Below are 19,077 nucleotides of genomic sequence, written 5' to 3'. Positions count from 1 at the left end.
CAGAGAATAGCTATCTGCTGTTTCTTTCCAAATCACAAACGACAGGAAAACGTTTCATCTGAATGTGTGCTCTTCTATTACCATTCCATTCCCAATTCTACTATTCATAGCACTTCTCATCACAGAGTCAGTCGTTTTTCTTCCTTCTCCTGTTTTGTTCTACTCCCATATTATGGCACTATAACCTCCTGCATCTCCTTTCAACTATATAAATGTAAATTATTTTGCACAGTTCAAATTTCTAAGATTGCATCTTCTCCTGTTTTGATAATTTATTCATTTTGTCCTCAAATTTCCCTTTACCTACAAATTCCAGTTTTTAATTTTCTTTCAAGTCAAAAATCTTTTTATCTAGATTTAATTTCCCTTTCAGGAAATTAGTACTGTTCCTTTTTATGCAAGTCTTAGAGTACATTTAGGCGCTCTCTCTTTCTCTTTCTCTCTCTCTCTCTTTCTCTGTCTGTCTCTGTCTCTCTCTACCTCTGTCTCTCTCTCTCTCTGTGTCTCTTTTTATCTTCTGTCTTCTCTTCCCTCCCTATCTTCTCTGTGTCTTTCTCCTCTTCCCTGTCCCCGACTCTCAATATCTTCAATGTGAGGCAAGAAAATTTCTGCTTAATGGAATTCTGTAGAGATGGATTGAGAATGGCATAAAAATGCTGTCCTCCACAGGAGGACATATTCAGGTATTTGGGATGCAACTTCTATGGAGGGCTCAGATTATTTCTGGTCCCTTTAGAGCAGGAAAAATGAGTCACCATCACCTTTCATTAGTATGCATTTGGGCAAAGTAAAGGACACAGTGGTTTAAATTGCAACTTGGAGGATAGAATCACACTATTCAGCATGTGGAAATGGGGTGAAAAAAATATAGCTCAACTGCTCCAAGTCCTTTTCTGGACTCAACTTCCTAGAATCCAGATCATAAGGGTGTATCTTTCAGGAGGAAGCAGAGAAAAAGTAAATATACCTAGGGCCTCAGAAGCTATATAATGATCTGGAGGCAGGTAGTCAGGAAACAGGAAGTAAATACAGCAAGACAGTGGGGAAAAAAGATATTTACTCTTATCTTCTTGACAGTGCAGCTCAGGACCTAAGAGCTTTTGCACAGGGTAGCCTTAACAGTGATCATATAGAACTTTCTAGTCATATATTGGTAGACTCTAAGCAGTTCCCAATGAGTTTTTCTCAGGCCCAAGAACTATGTGAGGGCTTGGAGTTTTGCTTAGTGGTTAGAGTGCTTGCCTAGCATGCACAATGACTGGGGTTTGATTCATTGGTACATAAAAAAAGCCGGAAATGGTGCTGTGGCTCAAGTGGTAGAGAGCTAGCCTTGAGAAAGCCCAAGAACAGTGCTTGGGCCCAGAGTTCAGTCCCCAGAATTGACAAAAAAGGAAGAACTCTGTGAGGCAGAGTGGGTGTGAGTGAAAGAAGCTGGCATCAGGGCATTCACGTCTCAGAACTCGCTGTGAATGATCATCTCTGTGGCCATGTGGGTGTGTGGGAAGGCCATCTGCTAACACCACGAAGGTACTAAAGGTTGTTATCACTCAAAGGCATTGGAAAAATGCAGCAACGGAGGTCCACACATCTAAAATAAATTGCCCAAAGTTAACTATTCCATTTTAATCTTATTCCACTTCCCAGATACTAAGTAACAATCCCAAACCAGTATTTTTTCATCTATATTCATCAGCTCTTATAATAACTACTAATAGTAGTATAAGCATTTACTACCTATTATTTGAAACTTGCAGTAATCCCATTTCTAACAAAATGATCTCTCTTTAACAGGTTTTAAAAAAAGGAAGTCCCGAGAGGCCTAGTAATTTGCCCAAGGTAACAGACTAGCAAGTGGCTGATCTAAGATCATAACTAAAATACTTATAGCTGGGGCCGGGAGTTTGGCCTAGTGGTTAAAGTGCTTGCCTAGCATGCATGAAGACCCGGGTTCGATTCCTCGGCACCACATACATAGAAAAAAGCCGGAAGTGGTGCTGAGGCTCAAGTGGTAGAGCTCTAGCCTTGAGAAAGTCCAAGGACAGTGCTCAGGCCCTGAGCTCAAGCCCAGGACTGGCAAAAAAAAAAAAATACTTATAGCTCTGAAATTGCATATTTTCATTAGAACAAATTCAGGGACTAATTTAGACAACCCAGTACTGATCTCTTTTGCACATAGCATTTACTTATCCAGTGAATGACCCCAATAGGCTGTTTTAATACTTGGCCTTTGCCAAGAGAAACCAGGGTTCTGTCCCTGGTTCCTCTGGTTGCTACATCTCTGACCCTGTTAGTGTGTTGTAGCACTCACTCCAGTGCTCAGAGGAAACTACTTCTTTGAGCTCTGAGAAGCATGGCTTGGTGCATAAGTTTCTTACAAAGATGCCAGCAATAAAATGTCCTTCCTTCCTTCCTTCCTCCCTCCCTCCCTCCCTTCCTCCCTCCCTCCCTCCCTTCCTTCCTTCCTTCCTCCCTTCCTCCCTTCCTTCCTTCCTCCCTCCCTCCCTCCCTCCCTCCCTCCCTCCCTCCCTCCCTCCCTCCCTCCCTCCCTTCCTCTATTTCTTTTTGTGCCAGTACTGGGGTTTGAACTCAAGGTCTGGTACTGTTCCTTAGCTTTTGAGCTCAAGGCTAGTGCTCTACTACTTGAGCCTCACCTCCACTACTGGCTTAATTGGAAATAAGAATCTCTTGGTGATTCCTGCCTAGGCTGGCTTCAGACTATGATCTTCATAACTGAGTTTTCTGAGTAGATAGCTTTTTATTTTCTTATATATTTCTCTTCCTAAGAACAAGCATAAATCCAGACAGGTGGAAGGGCTCCACTAGCAGGACCTTGGCTCTTTCAAGATTAATATTCTCTTTTTTTAATTAAATATTTTTATTGTAGGGATAATTACAGTTACATTCATCAGGTAGTAGGTGCATTACTTCTCACACATTGATACCCTTTCTCATGTTTTTGTCCCCATTTCCCTTCCCCCCCACAATCATCTTGTTTTCCCCTACTTCCCTTTCCTATTTCAAATAAACAAATAAACGTATATATAATATGCCAGGTAACAAAGTCAGATATAGTAACAATATGAAATTAACCAAAGGGCAACAAAAGAGAAATAACATAGTACATTAAGAACAACAAGCACACAAGATAAAGCTCTTGTTTCCATATCCCAGAGATCCTTTCATTTAGTCTCATCCCATATGACCTTATGTACCTATATTTTGAGCTATTGTGATCCTCTGCTAGGAGAGTCCTGGATATGTACTAATTATTACAAATGAGGGAAACCATGGAGCCTATGTTCGTTTGGGTATGGTTGACTTCACTTAATACGATTTTGTCCCAGTCTTTTCATTTCCTTATGAATGGGGCAATGTCATTTTTTCTGTTGGCAGTATAGAATTCCATTGTGTATAAGCACCACATCTTCTTGATCCCTGTATCTGGGTTGGTTCCATATCTTTGCTATGGTAAACAATACTGCAATGAATATTGTTGTGCTAGTAGCTTTAGTATGTCCTTGTTTTTGGACATTTGTAAATGCTAAGGAGTGGAATTGCTGGGTCATAGAGGAGCTCTATGTTTAGTCTTTTAAGGAATCACCATACTGCTTTCAGAGCCATTGAAAGAGTTTACATTTCTACCAACAGTATAGTAGTAATCCCTCCTGGCCACATACCCACCAGCATCTGTTGTTATTAGATTTCTTGATCATGGCCATTCTAACTGGAATGAAGTACAATCTCAAAGTTGTTTTGATTTGCATTTCTTATATGGCCATTCTTATTTCTTGTGTCTATAGGCCATTCTTATTTCTTCTTCAGAGAAGTCTCTCTTTAGTCTCTAGCCCACCTTTGAATGGGATGTCTCTTTTGTTTTTATATAATTGCATTGTTCCTCAAATTTTCCATCCCTAAGCACATTCACATAGAGCTCAGTGGGCCAGTCAGACATGGCCAAATGAGCCCAGCCCTTCAGAACTAATACACCCTTACACTAGGAAACCCACTGATTATCAGTGGTTACATGTGGCTTAGATCATCTCATTATACTGTGCTTGTGATTTTTGTTTTTTCTGAAGCAACTCATCTTTGCATTTACATTCAGCAGAGTGCCTGCTGTGCAATTTATAATGTAAACGAGGGTATGAACAATGAATTTAGGTAAACAAAATTAGGATAGTTTTAATTAATTTGCTCTCCTCATTTTTATTACATTCCAACCAGCATCCTTAACTTAGCCCAACTTCTTTCTGCCTTGGAATACTTTTTCTCTTTTCTTTCACTAGAATATTCTCTAGAATTTTCCATGAATTCTTCCTTAATGTCACTCAAATCCCATGAAACCCTTCAGAGAAGCTTTATTTTTTTAACAGCTCTATTGAAAATACCATCTCCAAAGCTCTTTACCTCTTATTCTAATTGAGTTTTTCCTTGATAGAACTATTGGATGTTTGGTTTTGATCTGTTCCCCCTCCCCCCACCAAGTTCCATGAAGTAGTGACGTTTGTTTTATTTCCTCCTACACCTCTGAGCCATGATCAGGGAGCTCAAGAAATATACACTGAAAGAATGACCTAAGCTGGGAAAGACGCCCCGGAAGTGGGTGTGCCCTCAAGTTGAGATGTCCCTAATCTCTGCTGGGCCCTCCTCTAGTGGAGACATTCAATGTTCAGCCACCTGGTAATATCTAAAATGTTGACTCTTCAAAAAACTTAATTGTGTATCGATTTCTTCTTGTTACTCCTTGAAAATATACCTCTGGATCTATAAAGCTCTCCGATCAGAGCCTGTTATTTCCTGGTGTTTTCAGCTGGACAGTCTCATGATGAATGACAACTTGTATTAAAACCATATCTGCCATCACTGAGGAATAAGTAGACTTTGATGCAATGGAATTTTAGAAATAGCCTATGCCAAAGAAACCTCTATTTTGCTGATATTAAAAGATTTAATACATTTTAGATCTTTGCTCCTGGCTATATGGAATAATAATGATTAGATTGATCTTCTTGCCTAATAGGTGGAAAATAGGACAAAATATAGGAAACAATGGTTCTCAAGACACTGGACATGAAATGGTAAAGGACAGTGGGCTCTGACAGAAGACAAATAGACAAGCTTGGATGCATTGAGGCAGTCTTCACTGTGCTGTAAGGAGAGGACAGAGCTTAGCAGTCAATAAGTTGACTATAGAGGATGGAGCTGGAAGTCCAGATAGCCAAATGGTTAGGGTCTGATAGTGGAATATTGACCAGCAGAGATACTCACTGAGAGAACTTCAGACATTTGCTCAGAGTCCCTTTGAGCATCCAGCTGAGGTCAGCTTGTGCAAATCCCATCTGGAATTAGAGGGAGGAGGCTCTCTGACTCACAACAGAGGAGCAGAGCCTGTTCCCACCACAGGAAAGAGAGTAACATAATCCCCACGGGTGAATGAAAGAAGCCAAACAAAAAGCCTAAGTAATGTTTGTTTTATTTATAGCAAAGGATAGAAAATAAAAACTAATCTCCAGGAATGGGCAGTTGTTCAGTAGTTGCCTGTGGATTGGCTTCGGGGGTAGCTAGATACAGGAGAGAGGCATTACAGAGGGGTAGTGTGAGCTAATGGGCATGTTCATTGTCTTTGATTTGGTAATGTCACAGTTGCACACATACATCAAAACCCTCAACTTTTATTGGGTATTAATTACATTTCAGTAAAGCTGGCAAAAGTAAGTAACAAATATTAATCAAAATCTTTAAAAATGGATTTCCTTTATGCTGATTTTCATTTCCTTCTTTTTTGATGGCACTGAGATTTGACCCTGAGGCCTTACGATTGCTAGGCAGGTAGTCTACAACTTGAGTCATACCTCCAGCCCCTTTTGCATTATTTTTCAGGAAAGGTCTCATGCTTTTTGACCAGGGATGGCTTCGACCATCTTTCCTACATACTCTGTGCACATAGCTGAGATTATAGGTATGTACCACTGTATCTTATCTCATCCTACACTTCATAAAAGAGCTACTGGAGCCATTGTAGGTCACCATTATGAATAAGGATTATTGTTAACCGCAAAAATGAGCCCAGAAAAATGTAAGCCATGAACCTTGACCTGTTTTCATCTGATCTTCTCGTTCTTTAGGCCTCTCTGTGTGTGTGTGTGTGTGTAGGGGGAGGGGGTTGATCATTTCCTGCCAACAGTACCTCCTCTTCTAGAGTTGAAGCTTGATATAGATTACTACTGGCCCTCAGTTCATTGCCAGGCCCTTCTATAGACCCATGCTTGCAGACCACTCGAGCAGATGTCCCTCCCCCTTTACTGTTCAGTACTAAGAAGATCTTCCTTCATTTTCAAGATAGTCCCATAACGTCTAAGTGATGTACAATAGTTAGGTTGTCTATTGCTTTTCAAAAGGCATGGTTAATAAGACTTCTCTGTTCAGAAAATGACTGATGGAACTACCCTATCTTTTGCCCCCTTGTACATGAGTTGCTGATCTTTTCATGCTGTTATCTGGGAGTGTTGCTCTGTGTGAGCCTGCCGTGTCTCATGGTGATGCAGACCTTGGATGCAGGGCTTTTAGGGGCTCACATTACACTGTGGGCATCTAAGCCCCAGAGATGAAAAAAAAAAGACAACGATCAGTGTAATCATGGAGGGAAATGACAGGGACTTTGATTGTCAACGCTAGGTATTAAGGAAATGGGAATAATTTTTGTTGGCCAGGCAGAGCAAAGGGTATTTTTAAGTCCCTTTTTCTTCCGCTTTATTATCCTAAAAGTTCTGTTATTTCTGGTGCCTCTTTTATCATTTATTTCTAATGCTTCCTCTGCAGGTTTGTTGACAGCTTCTCACTGAACTTTTCTGGGAACAGGCATGCTAATGGCATATTTAAAGTTGGTATAAGCCATTGATTTGGGCTTGTGATATTTGCTGGAACACTGTGTCCTGAATAAAACAAAACACACTAAAATGTAACCTCAGACACTGAATATTAAAATGGTCATGAATGAGAAAGCACAATCCAATTATTTTTCTCCCCCTGGAGTATACAGAATGTAAAAATCTACATGTGATGTGTTAGTACTTGACTTTGAGATGTTTTATGCTTCAGGAAAATTCCTTTTAGGAACAAATAGAGATTATAAGTAATGACATCTGAAAAGTTGCTTGCTCAAAATTGCTATAAAAGGTGTAATATATGAGAGTAAAGATCATTTCTTGGCATTTATCATGGAAATGTTGGTGTTTAGAAATGAGTTGCTACAATAGAAATGAATCTGGTATTGCTTCTGTTCTAATAAACATATATGGAAATAATCCCTCTGAGGTTAATGGCTTATTTAACCTTTTTAATTTTACATTATGAATACAATAGCAGAATAATAAATTTGCACAATTTAAGAATCTGTGTCTCAAAATCTTAAAGCTGACATAAAACAAGAGTTCTTTTTTTTCCCTCTCACTGGGATAAGTTCACTAGCCTTGGCCTTACTCTACAGCAGATCTAGGTGTGTGTGTGTGTGTGTGTGTGTGTGTGTGTGTGTGTGTGTGTGTGTGAATAGTTCTAAAGCATGAACTTAGAGCTTTGGCTTTGTCCCGTAGCTTTTTTTTTTTTTTCCTCAAGGCTCGTGCTCTACCACTTTAGCCACAGTTGTATTCCCTGCTTTTTTTTTTTGTCAGTCCTGAGGCTTGAACTCAGGGCGTGGGCACTGTCTTTGGACACTTTTTTGCTCAAGGCTAATGCCTTGCCACTTGAGCCACAGTGGCACTCTGGCCTTTTCTGTGTGGTACTGAGGAATGGAACTCACGGCTTCGTGCATTCTAGGTGAGCACTCTTCCAGTAGGCCAAACTCTTGGCCCCTCTCTGCTTTTTAAATTGGATACCAACAGGTACCCACAATGTATTTTCCAAACATTTGGAGCAAATACGTTGCTTATGAATTAGGATCCTGGATTTGAAATAATCATGGCATCAACTTCTTGATATTCCAGAAGCTAAATAGACCATAAGAAAGTTAAATTAAATATGTATTAGGGAATGCATAATATTTGAACTGTGATTTTGTTTTATCTGTGTATCTTTTATCCAATGTTTATTACCTAGTAAGCATTCAAACAACAAATCACACATTCAAAATGTACAAATTATCATTCTAGGTTAATGGTTCTCAACTGGACATGATTTTGCCAGCCAGGAGATGGTCAACATCTGGAGATAGTTTGGCTTGCAATGACACATATGTCATATGTGAATGAGGGAGGGAACTAAGTGGTCTCTAACAGGTAGAAGCTAGGGGCACTGCCAGATGGGATCTACAATAAATAATTCCTTAGATCAGATAATGGTTGTGTGTCCTGTGACATTTCTGTTTTCTTTTTGCCTTGCAGGCTCCTGAATTTTTTTTTTTTTTTTTTGCCAGTCCTGCGCTTGAGCTCAGGGCTTGAGCACTGTCCTTGGACTTTCTCAAAGCTAGAGATCTACCCCTTGAGCCTCAGCACCACTTCCAGCTTTTTTCTATGTATGTGGTACCAAGGAATTGAACCTGGGGCTTCATGCATGCTACGCAAGCACTCTACCACTAGGCCAAACGCACAGCCCGGGCTCCTGAATTTTCAAATCCAGTGTCTTCCATCATGGTAATAGGTAAGTGCTCCACCACTGTCCTTATTATACATAGAAAATGCTTATGTCTGGGAGTCAGATAACCTTTCAATTAACTGAGCTATTCTTGATAAGAAATTCATACCTTATGCATTACTGTGATTTATTTATTATCTGATTTTGGAAATGTCTCAGGATACTGAGGTACTGTGTAGGAAACTAACCTGAAAGTAACTCATGAAGGTAAAGTTTACTTTTGAAAAATATTAATCTTCTGACAAGAATCTATGTGTACAAGCACAGGAAGTCTGTCCAGATTTTATTCTTAACACAGTACTGTCCCTTGTTCTTGTTGGTCAAAACTTAGGTTCATATTCTTGCCTGATTGGCTATTTTGAAGAGAGTCCAAAATTTTTTTTAACAGGATATGACTTAACAGGAGCAGGATGTTTTAATGAACAGGCATAGGATATAACTAAAATCAATGAACTTGTAACAGGATGTCATAACTAAAATGTAACAGGAATAGGATAGAACTAAATTACAGTCAATACTGAGGTGAAGTGAGCTTGCCAAAGCAGGAACTTTTCAGAAAAAGAATTCTCACAAGGTCGATCAAAAAGGAAGTAAACACTCTGACAGAAAATATTTTTAATTTTTACACTAGTCATTCATATTACATAAAATTAAATAATCTCTTGGTATGAGCCCTGCAAATCCAGATCTACAAAGTGACCCCATTCTCTTACCAAACTTAACAGGATAATTAGGAGGTGTTGCTTGTGTCTCAGATGAAAGTAGATATTAAATATAGAACCATAAGATCATTAAAGATGAACTAGCATATTTGGAACATTTGACATTTATCCCCATAATTGAATCTATATTAGGCTAGTATATTTCAAAGGGAATTAGTTCCAATACAGTAATTGCAGAAATCTTCTTTCAATATGTCATGTTTAAATAAACTTTACATGGCTGATGGTATATGTTGCAAATTCTCAGAAAGACATTTTCAAGGCTAAGGGCATCATACTTCGATTTGTTTATGTACACTCACTGCAAAGTAAGAGCCAAACAGTCATCGGTTATGCAGCAGGGGAGAAGTATTGGATTTGAGATTTGCTTTAAATGAATCTGTGTGTGTTTTGTCTTGGATCACTTCCTGAAGTCAATCAATACTGGCTGACCTAAAAAGACCTCTTAGAAATCGAAAAGGATGTTCACCCACACAGATCACATTTAGGGAAATGATGTCTGTGTTCTAAAGGTCTTGACTAAAATAGATTTGTCTTTAAAAAAAACTCATTATTGTTACCTTTCAGAAGCCAGAGCACATGCAATTATGTATTTATATTTTCTGTCGGCTAAATTAGAGAACAGCATAAAGGTGATCTCTGATGTGTGTGTGAGATGCAGAGAGGCAGCATCAGTGTTCTCTGGGAGTTTGTTAGGAAATGGTGTCAGAGGCTTGATCTCAGGTCTCCTGAATCAGGATCTTCATTCTAACCAGATCCCCAAGTGATTTATAAATGCTTTCAAGTCCCAGCAGCGCTGAACAAGGTAAGACAATCTAATGAGCAGAGGCAGTCTATTACAGGTGGTCATTTATGGCAGGAATAAAATGTTTGCTCAAACAGTGTGGTGATTTTATTGTGAAAAGCAGGTCACTAGAGAGTATTATGATACAGAAAGGTCATGATGGGTCATGCTGCTCCTGTTGTCTTAGTTACACAATGAGGAAGGCATCGATTGTTTCCGTTGTCTGCTTTTTTAGCCAAATGCACATCAAAAAACGTTGCATCTCTTCAATGACTCAGGAGTTGGATTTTCATAGGGGAAACATCTATTTGCCAGGTCACTACATTCTCACTAATTGCTACATTTTTGCTAATTTCATAATATTCAATTTTTAGCTCTTTGTGGAGAGTGAGATTAGGAAACACTCGGAAAGGGGCAAGTCATGTGTACAGAATGAAGTCTGCAAACATTGGCTAATTTAGAACAAAACAGCCGTGCAGCCACTTTCCCACAATCATCCTACTGCATTCTGCAGACTGCTCTGTCACTGCAGATACTGAGAGGCGGTTATTCCCTCCCTCCCAGGCTTAGAGCACCGGTGGATTTAAAGCTCTTCTTCCTGTGGATGGTCACGGGTAACTGATAGAGGATTTTCCTCCTCCTGGAGCCAGAGTGAGCTAATGAGATTTGACTGCCTCTGGCTAAAGACCCAGGCCTGATAAATGTATGTGGGACTATACTGACCCCAGTAAACTGATTTTTATTCACAGTCTGTTGACATAACAAACTAAGAGTTTGTGATTTAAACAATTTCTAAGCCCTTAAATAAAGATGGCTTTTTCTGATGGTATTTATTTTGTAATTTGTCTTAAATACACAAACAAGGAAGGTGGTAGGCACAGTTATTTATGAAAGACCTTGATCTATAAAGTAATCTCTTTTATGTTTATGTTTTTTACCCTCTCTCCTGGTGCTGTAATCGATTTTTCAATTCCAGTGTTGTTGGGAGCTGGACATAAAAGGGTTACATTCGAATCCATCTGGAACATTCTGCTGGAAATCAGTCTGCACAGTGAGGAGTGCTTCTTGCCTTGGTGAGCTTTATTGTCGTTTGCAGAGGCAGTCTACTCTAGCCAATCTACCACAAGGGACATATAATAATGGAAGCCCCATGTGCAAGCCCGTCTTGGAAAAAAAAATCTATAAAAGAGCAGAGATGTGAACCCAGCAATAAATCTTAGAGGCATTTGTGTTAGAGTCATGAAATGATACCAATAACTCTTTAGGAACACATTAAGTGGACAATAAAGGGAATTCACCATTACAAAAAATATATTATGGCTGGGAGTGTGGCTCAGTGGTAGAGTGCTTACCTAGCATGCATAAAGCTCTGGGTTCGAGTCCTCAGTGCCACACACACAGAAAATGCTGAAAGTGGCTTAAGTGATAGAGCACTAGCCTTGAGTATGGAAAGGCTAAGGGACAGAGAGCCCCAGGACCAGCAAAAGTAAACAAACAAATAAGCAATAAAATAAATAAAATAAAAATTATGTGGGCTGGGCGTTTGGCCTAGTGGTAGAGTGCTTGCTTAGCATGCATGAAGACCCGGGTTCAATTCCTCGGTACCCCACATACATAGCAAAAAGCCGGAAGTGGTGCTGAGGCTCAAGTGGTAGAATGCTAGCCTTGAGAAAGTCCAAGGACAGTGCTCAAGCCCTGAGCCCAAGCCCAGGACTGGCAAAAAAAAATTATGCATACACATATATATAATAGGACTATTTTTAATTGGAATTTATCAAAAACACAAGTGAGCATGTGACAGAGTTGTTTACGTACTGTTTGCCATTTATTTCAGATTTGGTCTTGAACTCTACTTTTATCCCACAACTCAGAGCTCATTATTTAAAACAACCTTGAACATGTGCACTCAAGGGCCCCTATGTGGTCAGTAACCTTGCTCTACTTTGTGTGTGTGTGTGTGTGGTGTATGTGTGTTCATTCTTGGGCTTACATTCACGGCCTTGGCTTTTTTTTTTCTTACACCAAGCAATCTACTGCTTCAGCCATGTTTCTACTCTAGCATTTTGCTGGTTAATTGTAGATAAGACTCAGGCTTGCTTTGGCTACCTTGGTCCTCCTGAAATATTAGGACTACAGATATAAGCTTGGCTGTGACCCCTCCTCTTGGCCTTACCCTACTAAAGTTTCTCTCTTGCTCTCATTTTGTGTTCCCCAAAAAGTCAGCTGAGTAATTCAGTCAGCAGTACAGAGTGGATGGCATCGGTACTGAGTGTTGGAGCAGATCATATTTTGAGGTGAGTCTTTCGAGGGGAGAATTCAGGTGGCAGCATAGTTACGGAGGATGTCTGGGTAAAGGGAACCTGATCTAGGATCTCTGAACAGAAAGTAGAGAGTGGGACAGATGGGCATCACAGAGGGAGGTTGGGCTGTATTGGAAGCTTTGTATCAGACACAGATGAAAAACTTGGATGGGTTGGAGAAGGACATGAAGCGGAGACCATACAGGGGCAGATCATCAGAAGACCACACTGGAGCTAGAGAGGCAAAATTGTGCTTTAAGTGTTGTTAGGATCCTTCGTCCCGGGCCCTCTTGACTAGGAGGGACGGGGGAAAAACACACTCCTTCCAGGCCAAGCCACAAGAGGAGAGGGCCCACTGTCCTCCCACACTCAGCCTTCTTACCCCGGGGCACGAACAGAGCCACCACGAGGAGGAAGCTTCATCAAGGCAGGAAAACCTCTCTCTCTATTCCCCAAATCCCTCCTCCTTATATTGGGTGCCATAGCCTATCAGCACAACAGGTGGGCAGGACAAAGAGGTCCATGTGTTTACCCCTACTACAGGTCTCAACAGAAAGTTATTAGACATGGCATTACTCGGCCCCCAACAAAGTGTGTCATGGGGGTGGGGTGGAGGGGATCCGTAGTTGGGAAAGTGAGGGAAGGGGGAGCCTAGGTGATGCAGTAAAGGGTCGGGAACTCTTATACCATTCCAAAAATTCTTCTGTTTAGCTCTCCTCCTGCTCAACATTCCTCAGATCATGCTCTGCCAACCACTGTCACTGGAATCAGATGAAAATACATTTATGGCTTCTACCCTGGCACTTACTATAGGTTTTCAGTGGTTCTCCCTGTATTTTCCACATGAGGAAACGGAGGCTCAGGGAGACAACACAAGTGGCTTTGGGGATCACAAGACGTACAGTGGCGAGCCCCTCTCAAGCCCATGCCGTTTCTATCACACCACTGCTTCTGGGTTTATTCTCTCTCTACGGTTTCAAAAATGTTTTTTTCCTTCTTTTTTTGTCTCCTTTGCTTTTGTTTGTGCTTTTTTTTAAAAAGTTATTGGAAATGCCTGCCTCATCACCTGTTCGCACTGCAGTGTTTCTCACTGGCTGGGAGATGGAAGGTCATATTTGAATCCATACTTGATAAGCTTAGGTGAAAGGTGTGGTTCTTGGTTTCATATTCAACTTTGAACATTTTTAAAATGCAAAGGTGCCAGGGTGAAGCAGTTTGCCCTCCTCTTCCTCTTTTTTACGCTTTACCACTTAGCAATAGCCTTGAATTTAGAGAAAAAAACCATCTACCATGGAAGATTGAGTCTCTCCTGTCCCCAGTGCCTAGGCCTGGATAGTGTACTGTGCTAATACACAATGCAGGAATAAACATGGAATTCAACAAGAACAACAAAACCACGTGTAGTTATGGCATTCGGGGGAAGTAAACTCAGAGCTTTGTGTTTGCTAGGCACTCTCTGCCACTTTAGCCATGCTTTCAGCCCATGTATGGGTAGGAATGTGATTTCTGGAACCAGTCAGCCTATGTGTAGTCCCAGCTATTTCCCTCTCTGTGTCTTACTTGACCAATCTAGAATGCCTGTAATATAGCCTTTCCTGTAAGGTTGATATGAACTTGAAATGATCATATCAGCACTCGATAAATGTAATTATTATCACAAGTGTTTAATAGTGTTTATTTTTTTCTTTTTTTGTGTTGTACTAGGTTTGACGTTGGGGACTGAGCAGTAACTCTTTGCTTTTTCTCTCAAGACTGGTACTCTACCACTTGAGCCACAGCTCCACTTCTGCCTTTTTGTTGGTCAGCTGAAGCTAAGAGTCTCATGGACTTTCCTGCTCAGGTTAGCTTTGAACTGTGACTCTCAGATATTAGCCTCCTGAATAGCTAGGATTATGGGCATGAGTCACCAAGATCCAGCTAGTTATGTGTTTATAATTATTAAATACCAAAGAAAGAGTAATCGTTCAACTGTACTTGAATCTGGATCTGAGGGACACCATGAAGTATGTGTGGTGGAGTGGTCAGAGGAAAAACGTGAGTTCCTACTGTTTTGGAATTAGAGACTGTTCTGCAATAAAAGAAGTGCTGATGTCAGCTACTTGCAAATCTATATTTTGAAGAAAAAGCAGTTGAGTTATTTTACTTTCAGACGCCAGTAGCAAAAGCCAAGAAGAACCTCTGGGCCTATTAGTCTGAGTGCTCCCATGGTTTTCTTGCGCTCACCTGGTGGCAGCGAGACACAGGCTGGGGGTGCTGGGCTCACAAGTAGTAGCCTGGACTCCTGGCTCTGCCAGCTGCAGGATGTCTCTGGATTCAGTTTCTCCATCTTCAGGATAGAGTTTGGTTTCGAGATCTGACTTCTTACTTCCACATGGCCAAGAGGAGTTCTTTGAATTTAGATGAAAATTAATCACAAAAACCTGCTTCAGCATTTATTGCTAGTAGAGAAGGCAGGTATTTACTGCCATGTTACCTTCTGCTATCTACTGATTCAGCCATAGCCTCTCCTTCACAACTGACACATCTAACTTGTGAAGAATCTCCCTTGCTTCATAGATCCTATTTCACCATTCATTCATCATCTGCCTTTTTTTGCATGAATCTTGGCTCCACCATCCATCCATCCATCCATCCATCCATCCATCCATCCATCCATCCATCCACCTTCCTGCATAGATCCTAGTTCAACTATTCATTCATCCATCCATCTGCCTTCTGCATGGATCCTCATTCAATCAATCAATTATCATTCATTCAGTACAGACTGACATGCTAGTTCTATGGTAAGAAACAGCCATGGTTTCTGCCTCCTGGTGCTCAGAGCATCCTGGACTAGACAGAAAACACACAACAAGGAAGTCAATTTAAGAATATCTAATCATAAAATTGTGTCAGGCATTTTGAAGGAAATCCAGGGAGTGTCCCTTGGGTTAGCTAGGAGGAGATTTCTGAGGACATGCACCCAAGCCCTCGTGGAAAGAACCAGCTGTTTGAATAGCTATTTGGAGTGGGAGAATGATGAAGGTTGAAGCACTAACCTGTGCAAAATAAAACCTTTTTTCGAGGCCTTGGTAGTTTTAAGGTAGTAAAGAGTCAGTGCTTCATATTCTTACCATGAGCATTGTGACTTAGAACCTGCTTTCTCATACCTTTTGAAAAGCAAATGAAAGAAGTAGACATACCCATTGTGGAAAATGTTGGAGAATAGGACTAGGATAGAAAGAAGGGGAGGAGAGCCCTTCCCATTTTTACCAGGCTCAGATATAATCACTCTGGAATCCTTAGACATCTATTTCTGCAATCTATTTCTGTTTTCATTTCCACATCTGTCTCCAAGGAAGTGAATAGCTTGCCTTCTTTTACAATTTGTTTTTCTGACTTGTGAAACAAAGTCCCAGGTATCCTATCATTGCATCAGTAAATATTTCAGGTGATATGCATCTTTTTCCTCAGGGAGTTTGAGATTGTGTTGAGGGGATTGGAGAGTGGTGGCGGTGTCATTCACTGCATTTGGGCTACAGAGAACTATAAGGCAAGCATATCACATCTGACCACCTCCTCCACATGTGGGGAACACCACTGTACCTGTTATATTATGGCTAAGACTTTCCCCCTCACGTGTTGCTTCATTCTATTAGGAATCATTTGTATTCTTATCAAATAGAGACTGAGAGAAGTGACACACAGACTTCCTAAGCTGACTTATCAAGTGGCCCCCCTCCCACATGCGGTCCGATTAGGTCTGAATTCTGTACGGCTTGATCCATTCAGATCACGGAGCCAAGCCCAGTGCTCCCAAATTTCAGTTAGCAAGATACTTTGGGATATTAAGTAAAATCCTAAAGGTTAATAACAATATATAATATACATGTTTAGTTAACCAATACAAACATTTGAAATATATAAGTAATGTCTGGTAGTTATTGGAAAATCCTAGGTCTGCAAAATTTCCAAGCCCAAAGGGCCTCTGCGTTGCCTAACTTCAATGGACTGCAGTGGAGGAAACTGAGATTCAAGCAACAGAGAACAAGGTTTAACATATCCGATGTTAAAACCTAAAAGCTGGTCAGCAGCATAGAAAATCCCATGCTGCTTTTCTGCAGCCTCGCCAGTCTTCAGGGCTGGTGCTGTGCCTGCTTCCCTCCCTCACCATGCTGGCTGTGGCCATCCAATTCCTGGGCATCCCTGGGGAGCCTGATTGACATCCTCACAGTTACCTCACTATGTTCAATAACTCGCATTCCTACCACCCCTGGGTTTGAACTCAGGGCCTTATGCTGTAGTTTAGCTTTCCTACCACTTGAACCACGCTCCAGTGCCAACATTTTAGCTGGTTCGTTGGAGATGAGCATCTCTCAGGAGTCTGCATGGGCTGACTTCTAACTGACTCTCAGATCCTCAGCTTCCTGAGAAGCTAGGATTACATGCAGGAGCCACTGGCCAGCCCTTTCCAAAGATTTAATTGGATATTAATTTATGGTTTGGGCTTTGTCCTCAAGTCGAAGCAGATAAGACCAAAGTAAATATCTGATGATTCATTTTATAATACCCCGTTATAAAAACCTTTGCCACAAACACAATATAAATTAATTATTCCTTCAAAAACAGAAATAAACCATTAATTCTAGAAAAGACTGCAATAATAAGAGGTACTTAGTTTTATTTCTGACTGGGAGTTCTTAAAGAGCTGTGTGTGTGTGTGTGTGTGTGTGTGTGTGTGTGTGTGGTAACTAACATGTTTTTCCCTAGCATATAAATTTGAACACAGATTTCGAGCCTCAAGTCATATTGTTAAATATGAACAAAGAGCTAGAGAGATGTAATCTATGAGAAGGAAGGCAACAACGGACATTTCTTCCCAACTGGGGAAATAGAGCTGGGCTTGTTATTATTCTGTCTAGGGGAACAAACAGGTTTCTTGGATGGTTTTGACTAGCTCACCTACAAAGCCCCAGGGCAAGCAGGCACTTGAGGTTTGACAGGCATCTATGGATCATTCTTCTACACACAAGATACCTTGATAGTCTGACAAACAGGCATGGGTTGTGTTGGTAAAGTCATTTTTTTTTTTTTTGTAGATGCATATGCTCTTCTTGGAGCTTGAACTTGGGGCTGGGTGCTGTCTCTGATCCTTCTTGCTCAAGGCTAGTGCTCAACCACTTGAGCCACAGCTCCACTTTCAGCTTTTTATGGTTAATTATGGATAAGAGGCTCATAGCCATATTCTACTCAGGCTGGTTTCAAACTGTGACCCTCAGGTCTCAGCCTTCTGAATAGCTAGAATTACAGGCATGAGGCACTGGTATTTGGCTTCAAAGTGTTATGATATTAAGAGATTCTTTAAAACATTTGCTAGATTTTTGCAGAGACAGAAATGTATCTTTTTGTTAAGTTAAAAAAAATCACAATGTGTCTTGGAAAGATAGTAAAGTTTTTACCCTGTTTTGGAATTGGTCCATCAGAAGCCTTTATCTTACCAACAAAGATCAAATCTGATATTATGTTTAGTCTTTTTTTTCTTCCAGATGAGGACACAGAAGAAGAGGTATTTGGTGACTGGAAGCTTTCGAGCACATAGGCAGATACTGGTGACACATGCTGATAATCCTAGCTACACCCGAGGCTGATTTCGGAGGATGGTGGTTCAGTGAACTGGACAGAAAAAGTCCATGTGACTTTTACTCCCAAGTAACCACCAAAAAGCCAGAAATGGAGCTGTGGCTCGTGTCAGAGCACCAGCTTTGAATGGCAGAGTTTAGAGAGCGGGCTCATAGGTTCTGACTTCAAGACCCAATACTGATACCAAAAATAGATAGATGAATAAAAATAAAAAAATTCAAGTGCACACTTGAGTGTTTTTTTTGCAGCAATCTGCTCCTGTGTGTACTCAGCAATCATAATGAACTGCAGGATTTTGGTTCAAAGGTGATCTTTTTCAGAAGTCCAGGGAAGTCTGATGAAGAATTTGATTTGAAGAGGAAGCCGTCTAGTCTGTCACCTGATTCTCACATTGTAACCATGCCTTTTGGTTGCAGGGTAGACTCCCTCCCCCCCCACCCCCGCATTCTGGGCATGCTAGTCACTGACCTGGAGTAGAGTCCCTGAGGTTGCAAGCACACTGCCCCTGCAGGCTCAGTTCTGATCTGGTCACAGGCACCAGAAGTGAAATCTTCCTCCACTCTCCTGGGGAGCCTGGAGAAGATTTTCTTAGGGGTTCTCACATTGCCCTAAACTAAGTACTTCTCCAGAGGTGGGTTTGGAGCATTGGTGGGGGGTCTGAAAGTACACCAAACACGCCTGTGGGTGAGATAAATGGAGTGTCTCCCACAGACTTGTTACCATTTTTCAACTAAATGAGGTTGCTGTTGGGCTTCATTAAAATAAAAATTAATTTAAGAGCAAGGGTGAATGCTTAGTAGTTTTTTTCCTGATGTGTTTTGGCAAGCAGCAGTTCTGGAAAGTGCTGTGTAGTGTGAACGTCTCCCCTGCACAGAGGGCAGGGAATAAGCCACTGACATTCAGAGAGGGGCGCCAGCTCACATTGTGTTAACGCTGTCTTTTTCCTATTAACTGGCAGACCACAGTTCCTTGTCTTTTGAGGCTGAGCCACTGGAGTCTCAGAGTCATCATTATAGGTAAAGAACCA

The 19,077-nt window shown here is 41.0% G+C and overlaps 1 long non-coding RNA gene across 3 annotated transcripts; it reads left to right on the top strand.

Moving 5' to 3' along the window:
* The first annotated feature begins 8,379 nt into the window (after positions 1-8,379).
* Positions 8,380-18,220, top strand: LOC150064380 (uncharacterized). Of its 3 annotated transcripts, none has more exons than XR_016535156.1 (5): positions 8,380-8,631; positions 11,108-11,204; positions 11,966-12,054; positions 12,351-12,425; positions 17,957-18,220. It is a non-coding gene; the product is annotated as an uncharacterized LOC150064380 (long non-coding RNA). The 3 variants fall into 3 exon arrangements; XR_016535158.1 differs by lacking the exon at positions 17,957-18,220 and adding an exon at positions 14,136-14,193; XR_016535157.1 differs by lacking the exon at positions 11,966-12,054.
* Positions 18,221-19,077: the final 857 nt, after the last annotated feature.

This window comes from Megascapheus bottae, chromosome 4, assembly GCF_031878675.1.
Source record: "Megascapheus bottae isolate mThoBot1 chromosome 4, mThoBot2.hap1, whole genome shotgun sequence".
NCBI lineage: Eukaryota > Metazoa > Chordata > Mammalia > Rodentia > Geomyidae > Megascapheus > Megascapheus bottae.
Note: the sequence above shows the minus strand (reverse complement) of the source record. Positions and strands in the feature narration are given on the sequence as shown.